Source organism: Cygnus olor, chromosome 5 (genome assembly GCF_009769625.2).
Source record: "Cygnus olor isolate bCygOlo1 chromosome 5, bCygOlo1.pri.v2, whole genome shotgun sequence".
Classification (NCBI taxonomy): Eukaryota; Metazoa; Chordata; class Aves; order Anseriformes; family Anatidae; genus Cygnus; species Cygnus olor.
Window position 1 is genome coordinate 64,375,864 of NC_049173.1, and position 16,932 is coordinate 64,392,795.

Here is a 16,932-nt window from a genome sequence, read left to right on the forward strand (position 1 = left end):
ATATGCAACTGGCATATATCATTAGTCTCCTTACTGCCTGCAGACATCAGACGTTCTGTTGGTGATGTACTGGTGAGCAAGATAGGAATCTCAGCACCAAATCCCAGGCCTGAGACGGATCCCATCTAATCGAAACAAAACCTCTAGTGACTTCAGCAGGAAAAACGCCTAAGCCATAGCATTCTTTCAAACCCATGGCTATTTCTACACTGAAAAATTGTATTGTAAGTTACGCTTTGTACTTCATTTATTCATGAGTTCTGTTTTTGAAGACTGATGAAACTGCTAAAAATTAAAAGTAAGGGACAGGAACTGTGTCAAAAAGAGGTAACAAACCCAGACTGTTCATTTCTGAAATGAGTTCAGCAATGTATGATCATTGCTGCTCCTCTTAAGTGGATGTGGTACTGCTGGCAATGACAGCTTCAGCAAACATACATGTATGAAGTGAGGTGCTAAATGTGTTCATGAGGGGGCACTGAATACCAGAAACTTCCAGTGTTCTTGTCCAAAACCCAGATGCCATTAATGAAGTAGGATTTTGGAGTATTTCAAACACTATGACTTTATATAGCAGCACTTCCTTCCTCCCCTCTCTCTTCTCTCTATTTTTTTTAAATCTCATCACCTATTCTGAAACCTCACGAAAGGCCATATCCAGACAACCAATTCAAATGAGACAATGAGTGGTGTACATAGTTTACAGCAGAAACTGGCAGTCAGAGCTGCTGCGTCAGTCAGGGCACACACACAGACAAGGTAATTGGTAACTATTTAATGAAGGGTATAAAAAGATTTGCACAAAGAAGTGAGTCCTGCAATGACAAAGATGATTTGTTGAGTGATTACTCACATAAACTTGCCCCAGTCTGATTTCATTAACTCCTGATAATGGAGGAAAAAAACCTTCATATTGCAAGTGCACAAGGGCCATTAAACCTGATTTATTGTGTTAACCACACTGCAAGACAGACAGAAACAAATGATACGTTTTTTCCATGGAATGTTGTTAGAGTTTGTGTACCAAGATATTTTTCTCCTTCTACTAGTCTGGCACATCTGTACAACTTTGCTGCCATCTGCTGTCTTCTAAAGAAAAATAAATCACTCTCATTTAAAATTATTGCTGGATGTCAAAGTGGCACAGTGCTGCTGCCAGCAGGGAGGCCTGCGTTTACACAGATTTTTTATCTGGCCTGGGCTGGTTACTCAGTATGCTGAGTAAGTCCTAGGCTCAAATTTTTAATACCTCCTCAGCTTTACTCAGAAAAAGCAAGAACAGCATAATACCTTTACATATTCTGAGGAGATGGAAAAAGGAAACTATTCTGTTCTTGCTGTTATTCTTAGCAAGCTCAGGGTTTACACTTTACCCATTGGATGCCTAGATGTCTCCTCTATCCCAACACCACTTTTGCTGTAGGCTACCAAGATAGCCGTGACCACAGCAGCATTTTTGGAGAAAAGAATGTTTTCAAGGTGTGACATGAAGGGATCAAAGGAGAACACTGGCTCTTCGAGTGTTACAGGAATTACCTATTCGCTGATGAGTAAAGAAGGCTGAAGCTAGAAAGAGCAGCATTGCCTATTCAGGAGCATTCATGAATGGAGAGATGTGCACATGCTCTTCATTTCTAGACAGAAAGATTTTTAAAAGGCAGGAATTAGAACAGTGTATGATGAATCAGACTGGCCTGCCATTTATCTAAGTCATAAACAATGCAGCCCCTCAGTGGTAGTTAGATACGAACTTTGGATTGAAATCACAGTCATATTAACTCTGATATAATTATGCTATATATACTTAGTACAATACAAGTATTCTTATTTTAATAAATAACCCACTGCAAAATGTATTAATTATAACAGATAATCCAACACTTGCAGAAGGAAGTAGTATATCTAGTATAAAAGGTTTCTTCTAATTCTACCTAATGAAGATAAAGAAAATAGATCTTATAAAAGATCGTAAAGATCTCTGGGCTTACGTGAACTTTTAAAATTATTATTAATACTGCTGAATACAAAAACAGGCATTGGAGAAAGGACCTTCCAACAAAATACGTCTCATCTCTCTGACTGTAGAATTTCTTCATAAGTTATATACAATGTGATGCCTATGGACAACATTCAGCCCTTCCATGTGTTTAAAAGAGGTGGTTGAAGCAGCATATTTTTGATTTACTTCTGTTTTGGATTCAATGCTGGTTAAATTTGCTTTATACTGGATATACAGTGATACACTAATTAATTCATTTAGCCCATCCAGTTTACATGTTATATGCTCTGCTATGAATGGTTACAAATGTGAAAATGGAAATGTTGTATGGAAGTGGTAGGGGTATCTACATCTTTATTTCCTTGCTTTCAGACAGGTATCAGTCATGTTCCCAAGCCAGAAAAACAGCTTCCCTCTGCCTAAATTTGTAGGGCTACAAATAAGGTAAAGCACTGCAGTTACCAACAGTTCTGGCAGAGGAGTGGAAGACAGGACTAATGAACCACCACTACCCAATAAATTAATGCACATGCACATATAAATCATGGGAACACAGAAACACATACATGTAAACACACCTAACTAGTAAGGCACTGTAGGACTGAAGGAAAAAGGCTTGAGAAACTTGGGCCAACTGTCATGTACAGGGGACATCATTAGCACTAAACACACAACTGACAAATATAGAAGAAGAGGAATCAAAGCTACTGCCAGCCCTTTTCCATTAAAGGCTGTTTATGAAAAGTAGTGGGGGTAAACCTCTGTGTAATGAAGCCCAGCAAGAATCTGAAGAGCACACAGAGCTGCTGGGGCAACCTTGCAGCAGTCTTGAAAAAAAGAATTATGCAAAAACTAATCTAAACAGTCCCTGTACTGAACAGGTCTCTGCTAGAAGATTAAGTTCGTAGTCAAATTACTATTTTGAAACAGTAGCTCTATACTTATATATGTTTGAAAAGGTCTTTGAAGAGATATTTCAAATTTTGTTCCAGATCCAGTTTTGGCTTTCACTTTGGATTCAGTTCTGCTCTTTGGTTTAAAACACAGAAGTTTGAAGCCACCAGTCGTAGAATCATAGAATACTTTGGGTTGGAAGGGACCTTAAAGATCATGTAATTCCAACCCCCCCTGCCATGGGCAGGGACACCTTCCACCAGACCAGGTTGCACAAAGCCCCATCCAGCCTGGTCTTGAACACCTTCAAGGATGAGGCATCCACCGCTTCTGTGGGCAACTTGTTCCAGGGCCTCACCACCCTCAGAGTAAAGTCAAGTTACTGAATTAGCCTGGATTTTAACTCTGTCAGCTATCTTATATAAAAAGTAAGTATGGCTGGAGGAAACAAACAAACAAACAAACAACAAAACAAACAACAAACAACCTAGATCTATGATGGAGAAAGGGACTGGAAATCCTTGATCCTTTTAAGAAGAGGGGAGGTGCTGTAGGCCAAAGCAGAAATGCTGAGGAGGGAAAAATGATCGTCTAGCTGTGTATAGCAGCAGCCAGAAGTCAGTGTGTTGGACATCATCAGGAAGGTTACTGAGAATGTGTGGGTCAGTCTGGAACTACACAAAACCTCAGCCAGCCTGTGTCTGGTACACAGTTCTGACCTCTACATCTCAGGAAGGATGTAGTGGATTTACAGAAGGCACAGAGAAGAGCAATAAAAATGATCAAAGGGATGGAGTGGCTGTTTTCTGAGGAGAGACTAAAAAGGCCAGAACTCTTCAATGTGGAGAGACAAAGGCTGAGGAGCGTGATGATCACAGGTACAAATGGTACAAGCTCATTAAGATGGTGGATAAGGTGAATGTAGAAGTGTCATTCACCAAATCCTGCAATACTAGAACTAAGGGCAGGGCACTCACTGAAACCAGTAGGGAAATGGTTTAAAACTTGTACAAGAAATTTTTTTTTTTTTTTTTTTAACACAGAAGCTGGTGAATTTCTTGTCCCGTGAGGTTGTGGAGGTAGATGGCATCAGCAAGTCCAGAAAGGAATGAGAAAATATATAACAGTATCAAGACAGATACTATAGGGCATAGGCAGGGGCGTACCATTTAAACTCCTTAATCCAATGATGCTGGGAGAACATGAGGAGAACAAACCCCAGGAAGAGGCCAGGTTCACATGCTGTGCCTAAACTCTACCTTCTTCTTTCACCTCAGGACAGCGGGGACAGCACATTGGCTTAGATAGACTACTGCTCAGACCCAATCAGACACTTTTTATGTTCTTATGAATAAAGCTTTCGTGTTGAGAATTCCCTCTGTGTAAGAAAAGCCATCCTATCATGATATACTGGGAATGTGAATGGTGCTGATGCTTTAGCAGAGGACTCTAAAACTGGCTAATGAGAGCACTTACTGATAGAAAAATACATGTCTATACTTAAGAAATACTGACAGGATTGTTCTAGCTATACATCCGTGTACCCTCTAGCAGCAGCTTGCATCACTCTGGGATTGTAAGATTAGAATATAGTTAGCTCTACTTTGTGAGGCCTTGCAATGTAGATAGCAAGAGAAAAACTCACAAAATCTCTGGATGCAAGGCAGAACAACTTGTGTTCATGGGCCAGTAGTTGTAACTACTATGAACATAGCTGGGAAGGTCATGGAAGCAACTAGCCACTCCAACTGCTTCAAGGGTGCTGCAGAGTGGAATAAAATGTATTGATGGGAACTATTTTAATCACGTTCTTCTTTCTCTTAGTTGTTGCTTATTTAAGAAGACTGTTTTAATGCTTGTCTTCTTGTCAACCACTGTAGCAAGAGAGAAACCACTTCGTCTGACATCAGCTAAGAACAGCAGAGGCCCATGATGTAAGAGTATAATGATCTAAGAGTATATGATCTAAGAGTATAATAGAACTGAGTGATATTCAATAACAGAAAAAAATGCTTGGATAAGAATTTATTCTTTGCTTTCATGCGTCTTGCATATTTCTGTAGTCACAAGTTTTTTGTTGATTAAGGAGTTTTACTTTTACCCTCCTTTTTTACACCAGCATCTGTGTTGATGAAGGATGAATAGGGAAAGTGTTGACCTTTCTCTTTATGTTCCAGTTAATAAACACAAATAACACTTTCTTGTATCCGTGCCCAGTTTGGATAAAACACAGTCTGATAGGAACTGTATCCCAGATGTTACATCTGATAATTAGGCAGCTTTAAAATGTAACATAGCTGAATGTTATTAAAACAACTAAAATAAAATTAAACCTTCATCCCTGACATATTTTTTTTCCTGCAGGAAAACATAGGTTTTTGCCTTGAAAAGGTCATTTTAAAGAAGAAGCATAATGATTTAGAGGAAGGTAGCTTTCAGTTCTAGCTTGTCTGTATTAAATACTTTGCAATAAACTGCTCATCAGTGGCTTATTGTAGGCAAAACAGTCAGCTGGTAAGCTCTGTAGCTTTTGTGTATTCTAACACACTTCCAGTATGATCCAGAAAATTCAGGCAAGAGGTAATATATTTGATCACATGACTTGTTATCTTAAATGGTTTCATATGTGGTATTTGCTCTTGTTATTTGACATGACTCAAGTTGACCTCATTGTTTGTATGCCTGAGAGGGAACAATTATGTAACTACTAAATGGTATGGTAGACAGCAGTGCCATGCAGGACAGAAGAAAAAAGAGAAATGCAATGTCCACCAAATTATGAGAACATCTTACACCAATATACTATGCCTATTTTTTTTGTACTGTCCTACATTAGAGAACAGTGAAAAAGCTAACATTCATGCTGGTAGATTTGGGTTAATCAAGACATCTTGTAGTTCTTGTAGTCATTTAGAACCTACAATTTTTGTGATTCTCACTTACATCAGAACCTGAATATTCAGTTATAAAATCTTAAGGAAGATGTTGAGGCAAGTATGTCTTTAGTTTTATCAGTGGTTTATAAACAACAGTTAAATAACATAGCATGAATTAAAGCTGAGCAAGTCACAAACACTGCAATTTTCTTCTTGGTACTGACCTCCTTCTTGCAGAAGCATTTGTATTAACAAGTTAGAAAATGAAAGATGAAAGAGCCTTGGAAAATTCACTGGTATCTATTTAATCTAATTTTGAGCTTCTTTATTTTAGTTTTCCTGGCATAGATTTCAAGTTTTTGTAAGTAAAAACATTTAATATCTTATGAAACTGCAAGCCGTCCTCTTAGAACCATTATGCTAGATTTCAATTACTTTGAAGTCTTCAAGGAAGTTTTTGTTGAGCAGACAGAGGTTACTAGACAAAGTCATTCTATTGTTCTGAAGTCTCTGACTCCAATCTCATCTTATCAAATGTCAGTAGCCAGTGAGTGACTGGATGGACAATACCCAGCTGAACTGGCACAGTGGGCAGTGTGCTAATGTTTCAGAAGTGTGGGCAATTTCTGCTGATTTCATAAGGAACCAACTTGAATTGCATGGCAAAAGGATGCTGGAGATACTTCAAGACAACATTAAACCATGTCATAATTATCGAGCTTGTTATGTATCCTGTAAGGATTCCAGTGTCCTGACTAAATCCCACACCTGAGAAATTGCAATCTGTATTCCATAGTTCTTCCTCCTATTTCAGTATTTTCTATTTTAAGCCTTTCTGGGGTTGTTATGCACATTAATGAAAAGTGCTCAAGTGAAGCACTAGAGGAAAGCAAACTGTTCAGAAAAAAAAAAAGTAAATACCTTTGGCTGTCACACGCATGCCCAATCAATGTGTGCTAGTTGGCTCTCTAGCCTGATAAACCTTCCTTTTTCTCCTAATGGAATTGTTGATGCACATTGAGAGGACATGAGCCCAGAGAATATGACAAACTGTTTCCCTGGAGCGTGGAACCGACTGTTGCCAGCTCTCAGGGAGGCAGACACTGGTGCACAGGGATTTATTAAAGCTTTCCTGGGATGCTTGACAACATGATCTTGCCTCCAGATACTGTGTTTCTTTCAATATGTGAGTAGGAAAGTCAGTTTTAATTAGCATGACTGTAAAGGTGACCAGAGCAAATACCAACTACTGTCAGCATGGTGATTACAGGTTCCTCATACACACTGCAACAGATGAGTGGTTGCTTTGTTTATCTGGTAGAAGTGGATGGCAAAGGAAAGCAAACACGATTTAGCTCACAGCCTAGGAATCCAGAGGAAGATGAGAAAAATATTTTTGCTTACTGTGACACATTCAGTGTTTTGCTCTGAATTCCTTGGGACTTCATTTGGTGTCACAGACGTGAGAGAGAAGTAAATGGATTAAATGGCTGATTAGAGTGCTCTTGTCCCTCAAATAGCTGGGATAGAACCATACCAAAATACAGTTTTTAGGCCATGGCACAGCTTTAGAGCCTGCTGTTTTAATCTGTTCAGCACAGTCTGGTAATAACTGTGCTCAGTTATCTCCCTCACAGCTGCTACTTCCCAGTCTGAAAGTGATACTGCACTTTGGAACCGCAGCATTTCCCACACAGCCCAAAAGCCCACATACTGGTACTCTGAGGTGGTACTGCCTGACAGTGCTATCCTGAGGCAGAAGGCAATTACTTTCCCAGACACATGCTGTCAACTTTTCCACTTAAACAGCATTCAGCCTTTTAGGCTTCTTTTTCTGTAGCAGCAAAGTGGGGAGTATCAACACCTCTGCTCTTTTGTAGTGCTCATTAGACCACGTGTTCCTTCCTAAGTTTACTTTTGTGATATGGTCCACTCCTTTCTGTAGGTCTCAAAAATATTATTCCACGCAGAATGCCTTGAGAAGGTAATGGTTTTCCTGCATGTGTCTAGGTTATTCTGACATAACCCCTTTCCTGTAATATTGTCTGTCTAACTGTCAATGTGTTCAACAAATTTAAAATGCCATTAGAAAGATTATGGTCTGTGTTCTATACAGATTTCCTCCAACTCAAACCACTGTGAAAATGCCTGGAATATTTAAATACTGTCTATATTGTGCAGAGATAGAGTAGGAGTTTGGTTTCTGATGACTCCTGTCTGAAAAGCTCCTCCAATATCAAAGTTATTTTCATCCTTGTCTAACATCTAAGATTTTTGAAACAGCATTTAGCTAAAAATGGAAGCTGACATACAAGTGTATGCCAACTTTCCAAATGCTGAATTACAATTACTTTCTTGCCTTGCTGCCACCTATGAAGAATTTGGCTACACAGTAACCCATAAATGGGCAATCTTGGTATGCAATACAGCTGTACTTGACTAAATATCTCCAAGTAATTACAGAATTACAAAGCTGAACCTGTATGATAGCATAGTCCATGAGCATGTGGGGACATCTCTCTCCCTGATTAGGTAAGTAAAATTTCTCTCTTTTAGAAACACCTTTATCTTCCTGGGCTTGATGACAGATTGTGGTGTTTTTTTTTTCCCTGTACTTCCTATGTATGTGACTCTCATTTTGTAAGGTAGTAGGACTCCCTGGGCAATTAAATGATTACCAGTAGTGACATTATACAAGAAGAGAAAACAAGGATACTATGGGGAGACTGGGAGACAAGAGCATGCAAACAGGCTACACCTTTATGGATTATGTCATGTCCTCCAAGGAGCAATCACTGGTAACTGAGCCAAGCAGTTCTATGTGGTTCATGCCCATTCTGCTATGCTGCCATGGGGAGTGGTTGCCTATGTCTGCGCTGACAGCTGGGGTGTGGTAGGAGAACTGGGACCGTCTGGATAAAAAACAGTCAGGGTTCAGACTCTAACTGCAAAGATGTAGACATCTGAAACAAAAAGAGCTACACGAGGTCAAAAACTTGAAGAGTGGAAATGAGGTAGTTAAGAAGAATGAGACAGGCTAGACATAGCACAGATTAGAGAATGTATGGTAGAAGTCAGTTCATAGGCAAGAAAACATTAGTCTGCAGGTGAATACAGTGTGCTGTATTCATTTGTACAGAACAGTGGCACGGGTTCCTTGTGCAATAAAAGTGATTCAGAAAAAGAAGTTCAAATAGCACACACTGGTCATGTTCTGTATCCAGAAGATCTACGAAGTATTTAGGAGGTGATATATCTAGTTAAAGATACTCTTTAGTACAAGAATAAATTAAACGTATCTAAGAACTTATAAAATATATAGAATCACAGAATATCAAGATACTCAATACTAATCTTATTTAGGAATGGTCCTCTCCTTAATTCTGTGGAATATTCAGCTAGAGGCAAAAATGTCCATTTTCATTGCCTTACTGTCTAAGAAAAGTGTCCATGTTGCTAAATGGATTTCCAAAGCACATATTTGCTCAGAATAGACCTTTGAAAACTCTAAATGAAATCTGCATGTGTATGCCAGTGTTTAGGTGTTAGTGTTCAGGTTTGGAAAAAGCCGGTTGGAAGGTAAAGGAAGTGAGAAGTGCATCAAGTAGGAATCTTTTTCTGTATGACCTCCTGTAGGAATCTGTAGCCTTTGTGAAGTCATGTTTTCTTTCATAAATCTGTAAATAATTTTCAAGGAAACAAAAAATACCTAACATTCCAGGACTATTTATTTCTATTATTTTAGTTATCTCCCCTCTATATACAATTCTAAAAAGATGTGTATATATGCATGATTATATAGGTTAGTCATTTCATGCAGATATGCCTTCACCTGGACAAAAGGCTTTAAAACCAAAATCCCTTGAAAGGCAAAGTGGTAAGAGAAAGGTAACAGCTCATATAGACTGTTATATTTTACAATAGAGAATGTAACTTTTAAAAGTTATAGGCTTATGGTTTACCTTGCTGAATTCAACACAATTAACAAATTGAGCACAGTTTATCTCCCATGATCTTCTATTTTTCTCCAGAAAAGTGCCTTTTCTGCCCTGTGATTCTCTTTTGTTCTTTATGTGCAATTTGATGGATCCCTCACCTGTCTTTTTGGTTACTAGAAAGCACGGAAAAGAATACAGATAATACAGAGAAGGACGTCCTGGTCTCATTGGAATATCAAGGCACATTTTAGCACTGAGATGAAGATCAACTAAGGCAAGGAAGAGGCAAAGCCTTCCCTTCACCCTTAAGGGTTGTAATCCCTGCTCCCCTCATAAATGGCCATTGGAAAAAGTCCATGACCGATAGTGTTTTCTTCAGGCAGCATCACAGTTTGTCTTACTTTATTTTGCCAGGATGGACATTTTTGCTGAAGCAGTGAAGAGCAATGTCTATGGCTGCAAGCACCTTTCAGTGACATGTTTTCAAAAAGAGGCAAAAAAGTATCAGGGAAGATGTTGGTTTTCAAGGGCTGCCAGGCAAGACAAACCACCCCCTTTCTGTGGCTCTGGGTGACATGCTTATGTCCTGCTTTTGAAAGGTCTGCGGGAAATGATGAGGCAGAAACCAATTTATTTTGGCAGACAGCAGTTAACCTTTGGAAAACTAACTTGTATATTACAGCAGAGACTTTGACTAATACTGCACTTTGAGAGAATCTTAATACAAACATAATGCAGTCAGCAAACTGTCTTCAGCGCCTACATTGACAGACACTTCTTGGCCTCACAGAAGTCCAGTTACTTCCCTCTGGGTCCCTGAAGCAGCAGCTCAACTCTGTCCTTACTCTAGTGGCAGATATGCAGCTTTCCCCTAGTCAGTGTTTCTGGCAAGCAAATTGTTACTCTTGCAATAGTGGAAATGGGAAAACCTGCATTTCTCCAAACTTGCCAGGATACCCAGGACTCAGGAGGACTCTTCTAACGGACTGCCAGCTGGACCAAGAATGATGAAGTTCCAAGGTTTAAACAGTGGTCTGCTCTGGCAGCTCTTGATGTAAAAAGATACTTTTACTCCCCTTCTCCCAGGTTCAGTCCTCCCGTTTTTTTCATTTTTTGGTTCCCTTTCTTGGGCTCCTATGAAATAAAGACTGAAAACAAACAGCATCCCTGCCCCCACTTCAGAAGAACATTTTTTTTTCCTGCTTTTCTTGGCTGAGTGCTCCTTTCATGCTCAGTGGGTATCCTTGGGATATCTCCCAAGGCAGTCTCTGCACAATGGCCCAGCACCAAAAAGTGTGGCTGTCTAGTGCCTAGCAACAATGACATGACCTGCAGTGGCTCAATTTTATAATTGATGTCTCAGATAGCATGTGAACTCAAACCAGCCTCCCAGCCTCATAACCATACCACAATCTCCTGAAAGGAGCAGGTACTCTCCCTGGCCTCAGTTCCCTTACTGAAGGTTCCAAGATACAGAGAGTGTTGTCTTTGTTTTTTATTCATGCAATAACAGGAAATCCCATACAGAGAAGAATGAGATTTCATTGCTTCCCAGAACTGATAACACATTGAAAGCTAATTTGGTTTAGGGCAAAAGAAACTAAAAAGGCACAAATGCACGCACACACAAACACAAAATAAAAACAAACAAAACCCAATGCAACGCCCCTCGTTCGGTTGTATGTTATTATTATTAATCAGTAGTTGCAAACTTGCATTGGCCTCAGCAGAGCTAAGATTTCACCTCAAACACATTATCGATGCAGTTGACTATTCTCTACTACACTGGAGATTTCTGAGCCACATTCTCAAATTCTAAGAATTTGAAATCAGAGATCACTTGCCACAGGCATCAGCTGAGAAACTACAGAGTACAAAGGTAGTTGTAACTTCATAGTAACTTATCAGATTTGCAATTAAGTTAATTTCTGGATCATACCAGTTATTCAGATACATTAGCACTATCTAAAATGCTGGCAACATGATACCTGAAATTATGTAATTCATAAAGATTAGGGGAACATATTCTGGTATTTCTTCCAGTTTTTGACCAACAACTGAATAATTTGGCAGAAGTCTTCCACTCCTTCCAACACAAACGACAAACACAGGATTTGCACAAGAACATTGGCCATGTCACGATCTTTACAGGGATAAAAATGTATCCAACATTAAATGAATTCCATCACAATGTTTCCATAACTCACATCTGTCTGATAGGTTTGCCAGTTGTCTGGCCTTTTAAAATCTCGGAGGCAATATTCAACATGCAACCAAACTTTTGGGTACCTATTGTGCTTTGCTGCAGACAAGTGATTGCCAGTTGCCATGATAAATATTTCTACTTTCCTTTAATCTTCAGCATTTGCCCCCCTAGTATATGGAGAAGGTAACTCACAGACATAAGCAGACTCAACCAATGGTGGCCCTCAGCTACCTGTCTGTCTGATTGCTCTTAACATCCCACAACAGGGAAACCTGAATAATCCATCCAGCCATTTCTAAAGTGCTCCAGTATAAAATCAGGACCGTTTCTTTTTATAGTATAGAGCATGGTGATTTGCAAGCATTTTTGCACACAGTTCAACTGTCCCTGCAGTAGAGATGGCAATCTTTGGCAGAAGCGTGTCACAGGCATTGGGAAGGCCTCCATTTTCAAGCTCATTTCCACTGTGCTGAATGCCACCAAGTTACTGTTGGGTGTTACCAGCTGTCTTTATTTCTATACAAGAAATTAACAGCGTATTGTTTATGAATTTCAACAGATGACTTCACCAAAAACAGGATTTGAATAATGCCTCTCTATGATAGGCCAATGGTAACAATCAGACTATTTACAACACGTATCAGGAGTCCTTTGATGTTTAAAAAGCAGTAGACAAATAATGAACTTTTGCTATTCAATAGTTGATTTAAACTGAAATACGCTACCAGATCATTCTCTTCTAAAACATGAAAGATATAACTGCACCATTGCAATTCAGCTTCCATCAGTATCTGAATGTGAACACAAACTAGGTCCTAACTGTTCAAAGTGTGTTTTATGAAGGTTTGCAACGTTTTAACTGCATAACCTAAAGGTATCCATCTATAATTAAGGTTTTATAATTAGACTAAATATAGCTTTTGTATTTTGTTAAGCCTTAGTTTATTTAATGATGGGAAAAGCAAAATTAGGACTGGATTATCACTTTGTAATCTGCCCTGAACAAAGGAATAGCATGCAGTTGGTCTGTGTCCCTAAACTAAGAAAACTGTTCTGGTCTTGCATCAGATAAAACCGAAGTCTCTTTAGTGCATTTCTCCTAGCAAATAACTGGGGAAGTGGCTCAAACCAACTTCTGTGGTTCTGCAGAGCCTGCTTTACCTCTCTTATCTGTAGGATTGAGCTCAACAGAGAAGTAAGAGGCACTCTCTGTATGTACTTGGATGTAATATGTGATAACGTAATAATAATGTACATACTTGGAATTTAATCGTAACTACATTGCATTCTTAAGCATTTTGTTAAAGGTGGATTACTTAATATGCCTTCATTGTTTATAAGGTTAATATAGCTTAATTTTTGCAACACATGCAAATCTATCTTTATTTACTTAGATGTTTAAGTCATTAGAATTAGTCTTCCACAATCAGATTTGAAGGAGGCTTACTCATATTTGCAGGTGGAGATGGTTTGGTCCGACCCAGCAATAGGACTTGTGGCTTCAGTAGTAGGAATGGCTAAATTAAATGCATATCCACTCCTTCAGCAGTCTCAAACTGAAAACTAATCCTTTCAAAGACAGAATTAGAAGCAGCTTCCACTAATACAGCCATCTATACAGTGGGACACTGAAGTACACCAGTTCCATCACGCCCTTTCTGTTGTAGGGACTTTATAATCCAAGGGAGCAAACAAATGTAAAGGGGACATCTCTCTTCAGAGTTTTTACAAGCAACCTGAGGAAATCTGTATCACAAATGAGGTGCACCTATAAATTAGTCACTGTTAGTGACAGCTGATAAGAAGCACCGGTAATTCACGTCTTGGTTTCCCACATCTCCAAATTCCTGTCAGCACTAACTTACAAATGCCTCCCTCTAGGTAATATTATGCTCTGAGTTGTTCTTGCTGTTCTCCTGGCAGCCTTGTCATCCTCTGCAGCTGATTCCCTTTCCCTATGCTCTGGAATCATTTTCCAGGTTAACCAATTTCTTGCAGCATGGAGGTTGTAAACTCCTTCCATCACACTGTGACAACTCAGTCTGCTTAGGACCACAAGTCAGACACATCCTGCAATATGCAGTTCCTGTACTGCTTTATGCAGCAGACACATCCTGAACTGCAAGAGCAAGAGAGACTTAATTGATTCAATTTTAACTTGGAATTCTCTTTCTAATCTAATTTTCAAAAGGTCATATTAAAAAAAATCAAATGTAGGACTGGTGTTACTTAATGATATTTTTGCTTCCTTCCCCTGAATAGTCTTAATTTCATTGGAATTAGTTTCATAAAGCAAGCTGCATTCAAGCTTGCTATGAAAGCTCTCGTTTTGCTTTCTATGGATCTTCAGCTTTGACTTAGATACCTCGTGATTTTTTCCAGTGGGTGTGAATATGAAAGACAAGTACGAGTTACTGAAGATACTTTAACAAGATTAATGAGACAACAGCTAAATTTTGAGTTGAACAGGAAGGACTTCTATAGTGAGTTGGTAGGCTGAGGAATTGTTTCCCAGAGGACTGAGTAGAGCTCTGCTCCTGGGATTTCTAAAACTAATGGAGCTGGAGCACAAGACTGAATGGATCTCAGCAGTTAAGGGAGTAAAGATCTAGTGTATCTGTTATTTCTATCAAATCCTGTTTGCCTTCTTAGTTTCCAGCTAATCAATTTTATTTCAAAGTTAAAAAAGTTTTCCATGTTGATTTCTTTGTTTTGCCATAGGCCTGTAATTGATCTGTTTACTAAAATGGTATTGCATTCAGGTATCAGCAAGATGTGGACTGCATTGCTTTGAGCAGAAGACATACTGGCCACCACCTCATGAAGTGATTTGCACTATGAAGAAAATTAAGTTTAGTTGTTTAGTAGCTGTGACTTATATTGACTATATAATAATGTTCAATGCTTATGTGACCAGCTCACTATTTTTTATGACAAAACACTTTGATATTAATCTAAAACTGGAATATAAACAATTAAGCAATGTAAACTTCACAATCATTTTCACTTGCCAAAGGATAGAAAACCATGTGAAACTCTTAGACTGGATCTTCCCAATGGGATTTTGCAGGGCAAAGGAAGACAAAAATCCAATATATAAAACAGTTCACATCTTTTGTCTTGAAGATATCCCACATGGATCCACATAGACCTTAGGGAAGTATTTTTGTGTAGAGTCTCTGTACGTGTGCATGGGGCAGGGCCCTACGACCAGATCTGAGTAAGGCTGTGTCTGAAGTGTATGATCTGCAAAGCAATCTGCAAAAAAAAATCTGCAAAAAAAAGTTGCTATTTTTTAAAGGGAGATTTTCCCTACACTGAGGATGCTACAGGAGAACCTTAGCACTGGGCCTTTCAGTGTTTCTGCAGGGCTGGTGGAGGCTGTACTACTCTCCCACAGACCTGGAGTGGTTAGGAGAAGGCATCGCTGCTTCTGTTGGGCAAAAGAGTCACCACCAGACATCCAACTCTTCTGCTCTACCCGCTCTGAGATCATCTCTTTACTTCACCATTCCCTGTAAATCATTATTTTTTCTCTTCAAGGACTGAATCATGGCGCTCTGCCTGTGTCCTTGTTAAGATCTCAGCTAGAAAAATGCCTTTGCTTAAGAAAATAACATCATGGGAAAGGCCATGGCAACACAAACACTTATTTTGCCAGAACACATTTATACTGGATGGGTGGGTAGTTCAGATGGCCATGAACACTTAATAAAGCTCATTTTTCTAGCAATTCCCCAAGGCACTTTCTTTAAAAAAAACAAACAAAAAAAACTATTATAGAGACAAGCATTTTAGTGGAAACTTCCAGATTTAAAACAAATAAGATTACCTTCTTTTAATATTTTTTTTTCCTGTCACTTTAGCAATCCAGGGAAGACAATTTTTAGTCTAAATAGACTGTATCTTATTATACCTTTGCAACTCCTCAGCCTTTTATTTCTTATTTTTATATCCAAAATCCTAGTAACAGCCTGTAAGACATTTACATTCCTGCATTCTTGCCCCGGTTTTGTTGGGTACACAGTATTCCTTCTTTTTCTTTTTTTTCTCCTTCTCTTTGGTAACATAATCTTTCCGCATTTTTCCAGGTTTGGACAAACAGAAATGTTTTCAGCTTCCAGTTTGTGTTAAAAAAATAAATCAAAAAAAAAAAACCCTCTGGCCTTCAGACGTGCATTTAAAACATTAAACTGAATGTAGAGAGAAGAATATTAAATCTAGGATGAGGAATTAAAAACTCTCTAAGAACTTTCATAGAATTTGGAGAATTTAAGACCCAGATGAACCAATAGATCTCTTAGTTTGATTCCTGTTTGTCATAGCCATTACATTCTACCCCTTTATTACTATATTGTGATCTGCAACTATTTTCAAATGAAGAATTACTTCTAGAAAAGTACACTGTTTTGAGGTAAGAGCATCAAGGGTTAGACACTCAACCACTTCCCCTGGCATTGATCAATCATCCACACTGTTAAAAAGCACGTGTAACTTCTCATTTGAATTTGCTGGCTTCAGCTTATAGCACTTGGTTCTCACTTTTCCCTCTTTCTATGATATTAAAGAGCCCATGTGTCCCTGATAATCTCACACAGAGAAGTTATTTGTGAACTTATCTAGTCACCCTTGGTCCATTTTTGGGCAAAGTGAACACACTGCGCAGCTAATGCTGTTACATGAAGTACCTGTGCTGACATAATGCCTTGCTGCCTCCCAGAGAGGCTGGCCTTCTTTCCTTCCCATCCTGTTACTCCTGCCCACATACTCTTATCAATTCCCTTCTACCAGCTTTGCTGCTTGTCTAACTGTCCAAGCAGATGACTGAATCCCCTCTAGCAGGGGAAAAAGAGTTGATGCACCTCCCTCAGAAAGGGGAATATCTACCCTTCTCCAGGGTTAATGATGTGAATAAGCTTATTGTATGGTGAGGCAGGTGAAAGGGACAAAATGTGACTGCAAGGCCACGAGGAGGATCGACCTGAGGGCAGAGACGGGGAGACAGAAGAGAGGAACTCA